The 13,584-nt window shown below is 44.3% G+C and overlaps 1 protein-coding gene and 1 pseudogene across 4 annotated transcripts in view; one reads left to right on the forward strand and one right to left on the reverse strand.

Moving 5' to 3' along the window:
* Positions 1 to 592: 592 nt before the first annotated feature.
* On the reverse strand, positions 593 to 1,452 carry LOC140202039 (prolyl 3-hydroxylase OGFOD1 pseudogene; annotated as a pseudogene).
* An 8,646-nt stretch (positions 1,453 to 10,098) lies between these two features.
* pgm3 (phosphoglucomutase 3) overlaps positions 10,099 to 13,584 on the forward strand; it is a 50,331-nt gene continuing 46,845 nt past the window's right edge. The window contains exon 1 of one of the 4 annotated variants that reach the window (XM_072265890.1): positions 10,099 to 10,174. The gene's annotated coding sequence lies outside the window, so the exon portion shown is untranslated. Of the gene's footprint in view, positions 10,233 to 10,864; positions 10,953 to 13,584 lie in introns of those variants that run through there. The other 3 variants (XM_072265893.1, XM_072265889.1, XM_072265891.1) reach the window with 3 other exon arrangements.

A 13,584-nucleotide genomic window follows, 5' to 3' on the forward strand; every position in this document is an offset into this window, starting at 1 on the left:
GATAATAATCTGTTTTCCTATTTTTGCTACTAAAGTGGATAACTTCACATTTATCCACATTAAATTGCATCTGCCATGAATTTGCCCACTCACCCAAACTATCCAAGTCACCCTGCATCCTCTTAGCATCCTCCTCACAGCTAACACTGCCACCCAGCTTCGTGTCATCCGCAAACGTGGAGATGCTGCATATAATTCCCTCATCCAAGTCATTAATATATATTGTAAACAACTGGGGTCCCAGCACTGAGCCTTGCGGTACCCCACTAGTCACCGCCTGCCATTCTGAAACGGTCCCGTTTATTCCCACTCTTTGCTTCCTGTCTGCTAACCAATTCTCCATCCACATCAATACCTTACCCCCAATACCGTGTGCTTTAAGTTTGCACACTTTTTTTTTCCATCATGATTTCTGTTTTATTGAACTGCATAATTAATTTTCCTCAAAATTAGATTCCGCATCCTTCCTGCAGCTGATGTCAAGCTCAGACGCCTTCTCCTTTTTTGTTTTACCTCTCTCTTCTTCCCTATTATGATGCTCCTTATTGGTATGTGATACCAATGCTGAAATTCTGATTCTACACTTCTTTCTTCAAAGAGGTTCTTTAAATCCAGGTCTTTCACACGATATGAAGGCAAGATCACATGCAATATGGGGCATTCGAGGAGAAAGAGCTTCGATATAATGAGGGGGCCTCTCCAACGATTGCCCATAGAACCAGCCACTGACAGAAAGGCGGCACTTGCCCTCCACCAAAACTTCAGATATCTGATGATGAGAGACTGAGGAAACATCAAAGAAAACTAATGTGTTCCAGGAAGGAGTTAATGACTTGGCAATTTGCCGAGGCTGGTTGTGGTCATCTGCATCATAAAGATCCAAGGTGCCACCATCACTTGCTTGCCATTCAGGTACAAGATACAAGATAAACGCTATTCTTCGTCCTTCCAACTCATCATCATGACAGAGCAACACATCTGTGTATTCATATTTAGTGCAGGATATATCAATTGTGTTTTCCAGTTGTACACCTACAATATCTGACAGCAACATACGAAAGTCTTCATAAAGTATTTTCCTTAGCGCTGAGATATGGTACTCTTTCCTTCTCCTGAGATCATCTGACTGCTTAAATTTGTAGAGATCATTGCATTTTTCATGAAAGTTTAGTTGCAGAAGTTTATTTTGAAGCCCTGTCAGGAATGACTGACTCTGGATGAAATTAGGTACCACACAGTGCGTAAATGGCTGAGCACTGACCAGCAGACCACACTCGTGTGAATATTCCAGCCCCCGACTCCAGGCCTCGCTCACTCGCTCCTTCGTTTCCAGCAACAACCAATTGAATTCTGCAACTTCCAGTTTCAGCTGCCTCTTTTTTCGTCCCCCATTCTCAGACTCAACCCGAAGCCTCTTTAAGCTCATGCCAGACAACAATTCAAATGCTCTAACTCCGGCACACGTTTTTCACTTAACTACATTACCCGGCATCACCAGAACAGTATCGCCGCATCTCCCCATGATGTAACCAGTTAATATACATCTATATTGTACACCTATAGGCCATGATGTAACCAGTTAATATACATCTATATTGTACACCTATAGGCCATGACGTAACCAGTTAATATACATCTATATTGTACACCTATAGGCCATGATGTAACCAGTTAATATACATCTATATTGTACACCTATAGGCCATGATGTAACCAGTTAATATACATCTATATTGTACACCTATAGAAGCTTGCCGATGTTTTAGATGACGTGCTGAATCTTTGCAAACTTCTGCTGTGATGCCTTTTGTGTAATGACACATGCCGGACCGGGGACAGATCTTCTGAAGGAATTTATCGTTTCTGGCTTCCTCCACCTCTGATCCTCCGATGAGGACTGGCTCAGGGAACTCCAGTTTCCTCCTCCTGTATTCACTACTGAGCTCCTTGGTCTTGCTGACACTGAGTGAGTGGTTGTTGCTGTGGCACCACCCAGCCAGATTTTCAACCTGCCACCCTCAGCAGCCTGGCATCTTGAGCAGATGAACAAGTTGAGAAGTATGGTACCAACAAAGGGCTGAGGAAGGGGCTCCACTGCACACGTTAAGACCTCCAAGTTTTGTTTTGAGCATTGACATTGAAAATGATAGTGAACCCAATGCAGCATGTTAATGTGACACAGGGGCATTCAGATGCAATATCATGTTATTTGTGATGACATCATGTGCCATAGAGATTCCTCTAAATCAGGAATTTGACACAAAAGTTTATTTTTCTCTCTCGGACTGCTGTCTTAGCAAAGCATGAGGCTAACAGAAGGTTTGAAAGCATATTAGTGAGCAGAGGGGGAAAAATAAATGACCTGGATGTGGGGGTAGAAGGGTGGGTTGGCAAGTTTGCAGACGACACAAAGGTTGGTGGTGTTATAGATAGTGTAGAGGATTGTCGAAGATTGCAGAGAGACATTGATAGGATTCAGAAATGGGCTGAGAAGTGGCAGATGGAGTTCAACCCGGAGAAGTGTGAGGTGGTACACTTTGGAAGGACAAACTCCAAGGCAGAGTACAAAGTAAATGGCAGGATACTTGGTAGTGTGGAGGAGCAGAGGGATCTCGGGGTACATATCCACAGATCCCTGAAAGTTGCCTCACAGGTGGATAGGGTAGTTAAGAAAGCTTATGGGGTGTTAGCTTTCATAAGTCGAGGGATAGAGTTTAAGAGTCACGATGTAATGATGTAGCTCTATAAAACTCTGGTTAGGCCACACTTGGAGTACTGTGTCCAGTTCTGGTCACCTCACTATAGGAAGGATGCGGAAGGGTACAGAGGAGATTTACCAGGATGCTGCCTGGTTTAGAAAGTATGCATTATGATCAGAGATTAAGGGAGCTTTACTCTTTGGAGAGAAGGAGGATGAGAGGAGACATGATAGAGGTGTACAAGATAATAAGAGGAATAGATAGAGTGGATAGCCAGCGCCTCTTCCCCAGGGCACCACTGCTCAATACAAGAGGACATGGCTTTAAGGTAAGGGGTGGGAAGTTCAAGGGGGATATTAGAGGAAGGTTTTTTACTCAGAGAGTGGTTGGTGTGTGGAATGCACTGCCTGAGTCAGTGGTGGAGGCAGATACACTAGTGAAGTTTAAGAGACTACTAGACAGGTATATGGAGGAATCTAAGGTGGGGGCTTATATGGGAGGCAGGGTTTGAGGGTCGGCACAACATTGTAGGCCGAAGGGCTTGTACTGTGCTATACTGTTCTATGTTCTAAAAAGGATTACAGGGCTGTTGGGATCAGGGGATAGTCCACAAGAAAGGAAAAGAGGAGGTTGACAGTAAAAACCTGAGGACTTTGGCAGTGGAGAAAGAGTGACGTCTGGGAGAAAATCTGTAAGAGAAACAACACTGGAAAGGAAGCAGAGTGAGTCAGCAGGTGGTGCTGCTGTCTCACTGCTCCAGTCACTTGGGTTCAATCCTGATCTCCAGTGCATGTTCACCCCGTGACAGCAAAGGTTTCATTTCACATCTCCAAAACATGTTGGTTCATAGGTCAATAGTCCACTGTAAATTGTCAGTAATGTGTAGGTCTTTGGCAAACCCGAAGCAGATTCAATATCACCGGCATGGGTCATGAAATTTGCCTATGTGGCAGCAGCACCATGCAATACTCAATAATAGAAAAACAGTGAATTACAATAAAACATATACATACCTCTCTTCAATCTTCAGAAGACCATTTTGGCTGTACAAACGAAGAATTACTCTAATGGAAAATTCGTACAGTGTCAGGGATTGTTTTGTTTACATATAGCGAGTATGTAATTAGCAAACAGGCAAGGAGGTTTTGAGGTTTGTATTTTCCCATTTTAAGTTTCACCTCATGGTAAATATGTATTTCCATTGAGACAACCTTCCCACCCGATATCCCATTATAAATGTAATTGTACTGTGACTATTGAAATTCTGTTTGACTACCTGGAACATGATTCAAAGCTGCTGACACAGATTCCAATCAGGAGAGGTGAAGAGAAGGGGAATATGAAAACCTCATATTAGATCAAAAAGGAAGCTACAATTAGCCTTGTTATTTTCTAGTGGGATTTTACCATAAAGGGGAACTGCAGTCAGAAACGGTTAAGCTTATCATTCATCAGCAGATGTTGGCATGTGGACCATTATGCTAGTGTCTACATAATGGAGATCTGATCAGTTACCAGCAGCTGTGCCAAATGAATCTTTGGCATATTGTATTACCACATACTAGTAACCTCATGCAGTCTCTAGCGATCTCAGATGTTGTACCAAACTATTTAAAATAGTAATTAAGTGCCTAACTACACTAACCAATTGTGCCAACACATTGTTCATATCCCTCCATTCTCTGCACATTCATGTACATGGCGGAGAGCCTCTTAAATACCTCCATCCTACCTGCCTCCACTAACACCCCTTGCAACACGTGCCAGGTACCCACCACTTGCTGTGTAAAACACTTATCCCACACATCTCCCTCTTACATTAAATGCATGCCCTCTATTATTACATATTTCAACCTTGGGATAAAAGATATCAATTATCTATGCCTCATATAATCTTATAAGTTTCTATCAAGCCTCCTCTCAGCTTGTGCCACTCCAGAGAAAATAAACCAAGCTTATCCAACCTATCCCTATAGCGCATGCCCTCTAATCCAGGCAGCATCCTGGTAAACATCTTCTGCACTGACCCTAAAGCCTCCATATCCTTCCTAAGATGGGGTGACCAGAACTGAATGCAATACTCCAGATGTAACCTAAGTGGTGTTTTATAAAGCTGTGCAGGATACTGAGTGGTCACCTTTTAGAGCAGGGGTTCCCAACCTGGCATAAAATGTTCTGCTTAATGTTTTGGTTTGTGGCATAAAAAAAGGTTGGGATCCCTATTATAGAGGTTTATAACATTAGGAGAATGGGCAAAGAAGCGGCAGATGTAATACAGTGTCAGGAAATGTACTATCATGCACTTGGATAGAAGGAACAAAAGGGTAGTCTATTTCCTAAACAGACAGAAACTTCAAAACTGCAAGGAGCAAAGGGACTTGGGAGTCCTCGTGCAGGATTCCCCGAAGATTAACTTGCAGGTTGAGTTGTTGATGAGGAAGGCAAGTACAATATTAGCATTCATTTCAAGAGGGCCAGTATATGAAAGCAAGGATGTAATGTTGAGGTTTTCTGAGACACTGGTGAGGCCTCACTTGGAGTATTGTGAACAATTTTGAGCCCTTAATCTAAGAAAGGCTGTGTCAATGTTTGGAAAGGGTTCAGAGGTTCACCAGAATGATTCTGGGAATGAAAGCCTTATTATCTGACAAGCATTTGATGAATCTGTGCCTGTACTCGTTGGAATTTGGAAGAACAGGGGGGAGGGGGTGGGTGGGGGGGCACCTCATTGAAACCCATTGAATGTTGAAAGGCGAAGAGTGGATGTGGAGAGTATGTTTCCTTTCATAGAAACATAGAAAATAGGTGCAGGAGTAGGCCATTTGGCCCTTCGAGCCTGCACCGCCATTTATTATGATCATGGCTGATCATCCAACTCAGAACCCTGCACCAGCCTTCCCTCCATACCCCCTGATCCCCGTAGCCACAAGGGCCAAATCTAACTCCCTCTTAAACATAGCCAATGAACTGGCCTCAACTGTTTCCTGTGGCAGAGAATTCCACAGATTCACCACTCTCTGTGTGAAGAAGTTTTTCCTAATCTCAGTCCTAAAAGGCTTCCCCTTTATCCTCAAATTGTGACCCCTCGTTCTGGACTTCCCCAACATCGGGAACAATCTTCCTGCATCTAGCCTGTCCAATCCCTTTAGGATTTTATACGTTTCAATCAGATCCCCCCTCAATCTTCTAAATTCCAACGAGTACAAGCCTAGTTCATCCAGTCTTTCTTCATATGAAAGTCCTGCCATCCCAGGAATCAATCTGGTGAACCTTCTTTATACTCCCTCTATGGCAAGGATGTCTTTCCTCAGATCAGGGGACCAAAATTGCACACAAAACTCCAGGTATGGTTTCACCAAGGCCTTGTACAACTGCAGTAGTACCTCCCTGCTCCTGTACTCGAATCCTCTCGCTATAAATGCCAGCATACCATTCGCCTTTTTCACCGCCTGCTGTACCTGCATGCCCACTTTCAATGACTGGTGTATAATGACACCCAGGTCTCGTTGCACCTCCCCTTTTCCTAATCGGCCACCATTCAGATAATAATCTGTTTTCCTATTTTTGCCACCAAAGTGGATAACTTCACATTTATCCACATTAAATTGCATCTGCCATGAATTTGCCCACTCACCCAACCTATCCAAGTCACCCTGCATCCTCTTAGCATCCTCCTCACAGCTAACACTGCCGCCCAGCTTCGTGTCATCCGCAAACTTGGAGATGCTGCATTTAATTCCCTCATCCAAGTCATTAATATATATTGTAAACAACTGGGGTCCCAGCACTGAGCCTTGCGGTACCCCACTAGTCACTGCCTGCCATTCTGAAAAGGTCCCGTTTATTCCCACTCTTTGCTTCCTGTCTGCTAACCAATTCTCTATCCACTCAATACCTTAACCCCAATACCGTGTGCTTTAAGTTTGCACACTAATCTCCTGTGTGGGACCTCGTCAAAAGCCTTTTGAAAATCCAAATATACCACATCCACTGGTTCTCCCCTATCCACTCTACTAGTTACATCCTCAAAAAATTCTATGAGATTCGTCAGACATGATTTTCCTTTCACAAATCCATGCTGACTTTGTCTGATGATTTCACCACTTTCCAAATGTGCTGTTATCACATCCTTGATAACTGACTCCAGCAGTTTCCCCACCACCGACTAACCGGTCTATAATTCCCTGGTTTCTCTCTCCCTCCTTTTTTAAAAAGTGGGGTTACATTAGCCACCCTCCAATCCTCAGGAACTAGTCCAGAATCTAACGAGTTTTGAAAAATTATCACTAATGCATCCACTATTTCTTGGGCTACTTCCTTAAGCACCCTGGGATGCAGACCATCTGGCCCTGGGGATTTATCTGCCTTCAATCCCTTCAATTTACCTAACACCACTTCCCTACTAACATGTATTTCGCTCAGTTCCTCCATCTCACTGGACCCTCTGTCCCCTACTATTTCTGGAAGATTATTTATGTCCTCCTTAGTGAAGACAGAACCAAAGTAATTATTCAATTGGTCTGCCATGTCCTTGCTCCCCATAATCAACTCACCTGTTTCTGCCTGCAGGGGACCTACATTTGTCTTTACCAGTCTTTTCCTTTTTACATATCTATAAAAGCTTTTACAGTCCGTTTTTATGTTGCCTGCCAGTTTTCTCTCATAATCTTTTTTCCCCTTCCTAATTAAGCCCTTTGTCCTCCTCTGCTGAACTCTGAATTTCTCCCAGTCCTCAGGTGAGCCACTTTCTCTGGCTAATTTTAATGCTGCTTCTTTGGAATTGATACTATCCCTAATTTCTCTTGTCAGCCACGGGTGCACTACCTTCCTTGATTTATTCTTTTGCCAAACAGGGATGAACATTTGTTGCAGTTCATCCATGCAATCTTTAAATGCTTGCCATTGCATATCCACCGTCAATCCTTTGTGTCATTTGCCAGTCTATCTTAGCTAATTCACGTCTCATACCTTCAAAGTTACCCCTCTTTAAGTTCAGAACCTTTGTTTCTGAATTAACTATGTCACTCTCCATCTTAATGAAGAATTCCACCATGTTATGGTCACTCTTACCCAAGGGGCCTCTCACGACAAGATTGCTAATTAACCCTTCCTCATTGCTCAAAACCCAGTCCAGAATAACCTGCTCTCTAGTCGGTTCCTCGACATATTGGTTCAAAAAACCATCCTGCATACGTTCCAAGAAATCCCCTTCCTCAGCACCTTTACCAATTTGGTTCACCCAATCTACATGTAGATTGAAGTCACCCATTATAACTGCTGTTCCTTTATTGCACACATTTCTAATTTCCTGTTTAATACCATCTCCGACCTCACTACTACTTTCGTGGGGGAGTCTAGGACCAGAGGGCACAGCCTCAGAATAGAGGGATATCCATTTAGAACAGAGATGAGAAGGAATTTATTTAGCCAGATGATGGTGAATCTGTGGAATTCATTGCCACCAGTGGCTGTGGGGGCCGGGTTATTTGATGTATTTAAGGTGGAGATTGATAGGTTCTTGATTAGTCAAGGTGTGGAAGGTTATAGGGAGAAGGCAGGAGTATGGTGTTGGGAGGAAAAATGGATCAGCCATGATGAAATGGCAGAACAGAACTGATAGGCCGACTGGTGTAATTCTGCTCCTATGTTTTATGGAACAAAGGGTGTTTTTTTCTGGTTGGCTGCTGGTGACTAGTGGTTCGGTGTTGGGACCGTTTCCTTTAAACTTTAAATGTCAATGATCCAGAAAAAGGAATTGATGGCCTTGCATACGATACAAAGGTAGGTGCAGCGGCAGGTAGTGTTGTGGAAACAGGGAGTCTGCAGAAGGACTTGGACAGATTAGGAGGATGGATAAAGAAGTGAGTGATGAAATCTAATGTAGGTAAGTGTATGGTCATGCACTTCGGTGAAATTAATAAAGGTGTATATTTTTTCTAAATAGGGAGAAAAATTAAACATCAAATATGCAAAGGGATTTGGGAGAGCTCATTCAAGATTCATATGCTTTTGACATAAAGGCCAATAAACCATTTGTTTTCCTATCTGTCATTTATACTGTACCTACATGACTTTCAATGATTTGTAATATCAGCACCTGGGTCCTTTTGAACATCAACATTTCACAGTCTCTCACACTTAAATAATACTCTGCATTTTTGTTCATAACTAAGGCAGATAACTTCACATTGCTGTAATAAAAAGTGAAAACACAGTAATTACTTTTAAGGTTGAATCCCTTCCCACAAATGTGGCCAGATCTGTTTTATATTTCAAGTATCTGTGGTTTTATTCATTTTAAAATCAAAGAGTCATAGTTATACGGCGTAGAAATAGGTCCTTTGGCCCAACTAACGTGAGGATCTAGTTGCTCCGCTGAGCTTGTCCCATTTCTCTGCATTTAACCCATATCCATCTAAACCTTTCATGTCCAAGTACCTGCCCAAATGCCTTTTAATTTATAATTCCACCACCTTGCTTACTTCCTTTAGCAGCTTGCTCCATACCACTATCTGTGTGAGGAAATTGCCTCTCAGGGCCCTTTTAAATCCTTCACCTCTCACCTTAAACCTAGTTTTATCTCATTTATCACATTGTCCTCCATCTGTCACTTAGCTTACTTAAATCCACGTTAGGCTTCTCTGCATCCTTAACAGCTCTCTTAATTCCAATTCATGTCATGTCATCTGCAAATTTCTCGATGCCATATTTGGTCTCCTCAGCCAAATTGTTGCTATTGTAATTTTAAAAAAATCTTTTCATTTCACGGAAACTGAAAAGACTGCAGATGTTAGAATCCAGAACAAACTATAAACTGCTTGAAGAACTCAGCAGGTGCAAGCAGCATCTGTGGTGGCAATAGGAATGTCCTGATGCCGTCTTGTGAAACATCAACCACACCCTGTCCTCCACAAATGCTGCCTGACCTGCTGAGCACTTCAAATACTTTGTTTTCATTTCCTTTTGGTGCGACTATGAGTGGTCACATTATTTTTCCTTTATTTAAACAGGACGTCGGGCGCATTTCAACCCACACTGATTCACTGCTTCCTGGAACTGGCATTTAATCAGGAGCAATACCTAGCCCCCGCCTCAGGCTCTCTCCCACATCAGCTTGCCAACTCACATCTACCTCGACAGGTGTCGCTTGGCTGACATCTGCACATCCCCCAACTTGCCGAGAGAAGCATTGATTAGTCGGGAAATGGTCATTTCACAAATACAGCAGGGCAGAACTAATCCTTTCGGATGAGAAACAATCTCAACAAAACCCGTGATAGTTCTCGGCGTTACCGAACCCAACAAACACCGCCACCCATCGCCAGCCAGCCTGGACACGACGCGCATGCGCCGGACTGTGGCGCGAGAGACGTGGCGGCGCGGCTGCCGCTCGCTGATTGGTTGCTGCGCGGTGGTGGTTATGCGCAGGCGCAGTGTGGACGGTAACCGGCAGCGGTGGGTAACCTGCGGCTGAGGTGCGGAGTGAGTGGTGAAATGATGCGATCCCCTATTGACAGGGGTTGTTAAGCCGGAGTGAGTCGGGAACTGTGGAGACTGGGGTTGTTAAGCTGGAGTGATTCGGGAACTGTGGAGACTGGGGTTGTTAAGCCGGAGTGAGTCGGGAACTGTGGAGACTGGGGTTGTTAAGTCGGAGTGAGTCGGGAACTGTGGAGACTGGGGTTGTTAAGCCGGAGTGAGTCGGGAACTGTGGAGACTGGGGTTGTTAAGCCGGAGTGAGTCGGGAACTGTGGAGACTGGGGTTGTTAAGCCGGAGTGAGTCGGGAACTGTGGAGACTGGGGTTGCTAAGCCGGAGTGAGTCGGGAACTGTGGAGACTGGGGTTGCTAAGCCGGAGTGATTCGGGAACTGTGGAGACTGGGGTTGTTAAGTCGGAGTGAGTCGGGAACTGTGGAGACTGGGGTTGTTAAGCCGGAGTGAGTCGGGAACTGTGGAGACTGGGGTTGTTAAGCCGGAGTGAGTCGGGAACTGTGGAGACTGGGGTTGTTAAGCCGGAGTGAGTCGGGAACTGTGGAGACTGGGGTTGTTAAGCCGGAGTGAGTCGGGAACTGTGGAGACTGGGGTTGCTAAGCCGGAGTGAGTCGGGAACTGTGGAGACTGGGGTTGCTAAGCCGGAGTGATTCGGGAACTGTGGAGACTGGGGTTGTTAAGCCGGAGTGAGTCGGGAACTGTGGAGACTGGGGTTGCTAAGCCGGAGTGATTCGGGAACTGTGGAGACTGGGGTTGTTAAGCCGGAGTGAGTCGGGAACTGTGGAGACTGGGGTTGCTAAGCCGGAGTGAGTCGGGAACTGTGGAGACTGGGGTTGCTAAGCCGGAGTGAGTCGGGAACTGTGGAGACTGGGGTTGCTAAGCCGGAGTGATTCGGGAACTGTGGAGACTGGGGTTGCTAAGCCGGAGTGAGTCCGGATTGAATCTAGATCTCTCTGGACAGGGGCTTTGAACCAGGAGCGAGTCCGGACCTGTTGGTCAGTGTTTTTGCACCCGGAGCGAGTCCGGAGCTGTGTATGAATGGGGGGAGGGGGTGCTGTGAACCCAGAGTGAGTCCAGATCTTTGAGGACGTGGGTGGGGGGAGGGGTGGTCTGTGAACCTGGAGTGAGTCCTGAGGGATGGGGGCTGTGAACCTTGACTGAACCCCAGTGAGGTGTGTATGCTCCACCCACTGTTGTGTGGAGGCTGGACTGACGCTGCCAGCTGCCATCTTCCAGTTGCGAGAAGGAGTGGTCGGGCATCCCAGTTTAGATTAGAGTGGTTGCACATGGTGTCTCCAAGATGAATGCAGGTGTAGCACTGACTTCTAAGGGCAAGTCTGGTGGTGTGCCATGGGGTACTAATCTGCAAGTGCTGACACAAGGTGAAGTCGAAACCTAACTCCCCTACGTCTAAACTACTTGCTGTGAATGGTCTTGCACCCATGTGTGCAGTTGGTTCAGTTAGGAGATGGCACCATTGTAGAGAATCAAGACTCTTGGTTTGCGAGCTTGGCAAGTTGTGGCTGTCCCCAAAATCCACAGATCATGGAAGTGTTTCATCACTATATGTAGAATTTATGGCTCAATCATTGTTTCTTGCTTCTGAGAAAGAACATCAATACCTGTTCCTTTTATTGTATGTTAATCAATGTATAGTTTTTATAAGGCAGATTTAAGTAGTTACTGGCTATGATCGGACAGTTTAATGATATTAATATGTTGAATTTAGTTGCATCTTAATACTTTTTGATCGGTTTACATGTTATAATAAGTGTTGTTAGAATAATGGTTTCAGCTTGTTGTTTAAACCACCTACCTGATTTACAGTTGTTCTGAAATCATTTCTCCAAGGATTTGGTAACATTGTGGAAAAAGATGACTGCAGAGATTGGATTCTACAGAAACTCACTCACTATTGTTGGAAGAAATCAAATGATCTTCAGTACTGTGATTTGCTAGGATAAGGATTGTCCTGTGAAGAGAGTTTAAATGGACCTGATCTCACTAGATTTTAGAATAATGATGATCTTGACAGGGGAGATGCTGGAATGATGCATCCCCTGTGTCTGGAATAAAGGATCACAATCTCAAAATAGGGGTTCAGCAATTCAAAACAGAGATGAGGAGATTTTAATCTAGATGATAGTTACGTAGATGGCGTGAGATTCCCCTGGGTCCTCCATTTTCCTCCCACGTACTTTTTTCAAGTATATAAAAAAAGATACAAGAGAGATGAGAGCGGATATAGGACCAGTAGAAAATGAGACAGGAGAAATAATAATGGGTGACAAGGAGGTGGCAGACGAACTAAATGAGCATTTTGCATCAGTCTTCACTGTGGCAGACACTAGCAGTGTGCCAGGTGTTGAAGGCTGTGAGGGAAGAGAAGTGAGTGCAGTACTGTTACATGGGAGAAGGTGCTCAAAAAGCTGAAAGACCTACGGGTACATAAGTCACCTGGACCAGATGAATTGCACTCTAGGGTTCTGAAAGAGGTAGCAGTAGAGATTTTGGAAGCCTTAGTAATAATTTTTCAAAAATCATTGGACTCTGGCGTGGTTCCAGAGGACCAGAAAATTGCAATTGTCACTTTCCTGTTTAAGAAAGGAGGGTGGCAGCAGAAAGGAAATTATAGACCAGTTAGCCTGCCCTCAGTGCTTGGGAAGATGTTGGAGTTAATTGTTAAGCATGAGGTTATGGAGCACTTGGTGACACAGGACAAGATAGGACAAAGGCGGCATCGTTTCCTTAAGGGAGAATCTTGTCTAATGAATCTGTTGGAATTCTTTGAAGTAATTACAAGTAGGATAGATAAAGAGGATGCAGTGGATGTTGTATATTTGGATTTTCAGAAGGCCTTTGACAAAGTGCCACACATAAAGCTGCTTACCAAGTTAAGAGCCCATGGTATTACAGGAAAGTTACTAGCATGGTTAGAGCATTGGCTGATTGGCAGGAGGTAGCAAGCGGGAATAAAAGAATCCTTTTCTAGTTGGCTGCCAGTGACTAGTGGTGTTCCACAAGGGTCGGTGTTGGGACTACTTTTTATGCCGTATATCAGTGATTTAGACGATGGAATAGATGGCTTTTTTGCCAAGTTTGCAGATGATATGAAGATTGATGGAGGGGCAGGTAGGGTTGAGGAAAAGTGTATGCTGCAGAAGGACTTTGACAGATTAGGAAAATGGGCAAGAAAGTGGCAAATGAAATACGATGTTGGAAAATGCATGGTAATTCACTTTAGTCGAAGAAATAAATGTGCAGACTATTTTCTAAACAGGGAGAAAATCCAAACATTCTGAGATGCAGAGGCTTGTACAGAAAACCCTAAAGGTTAACTTGCAGGTGATTCATTGGTGGGAAGACAAATGCAATGTCAGCATTCATTTCAAGAGGTC

This window comes from Mobula birostris, chromosome 8 (assembly GCF_030028105.1).
Source record: "Mobula birostris isolate sMobBir1 chromosome 8, sMobBir1.hap1, whole genome shotgun sequence".
NCBI classification, from domain to species: Eukaryota; Metazoa; Chordata; class Chondrichthyes; order Myliobatiformes; family Myliobatidae; genus Mobula; species Mobula birostris.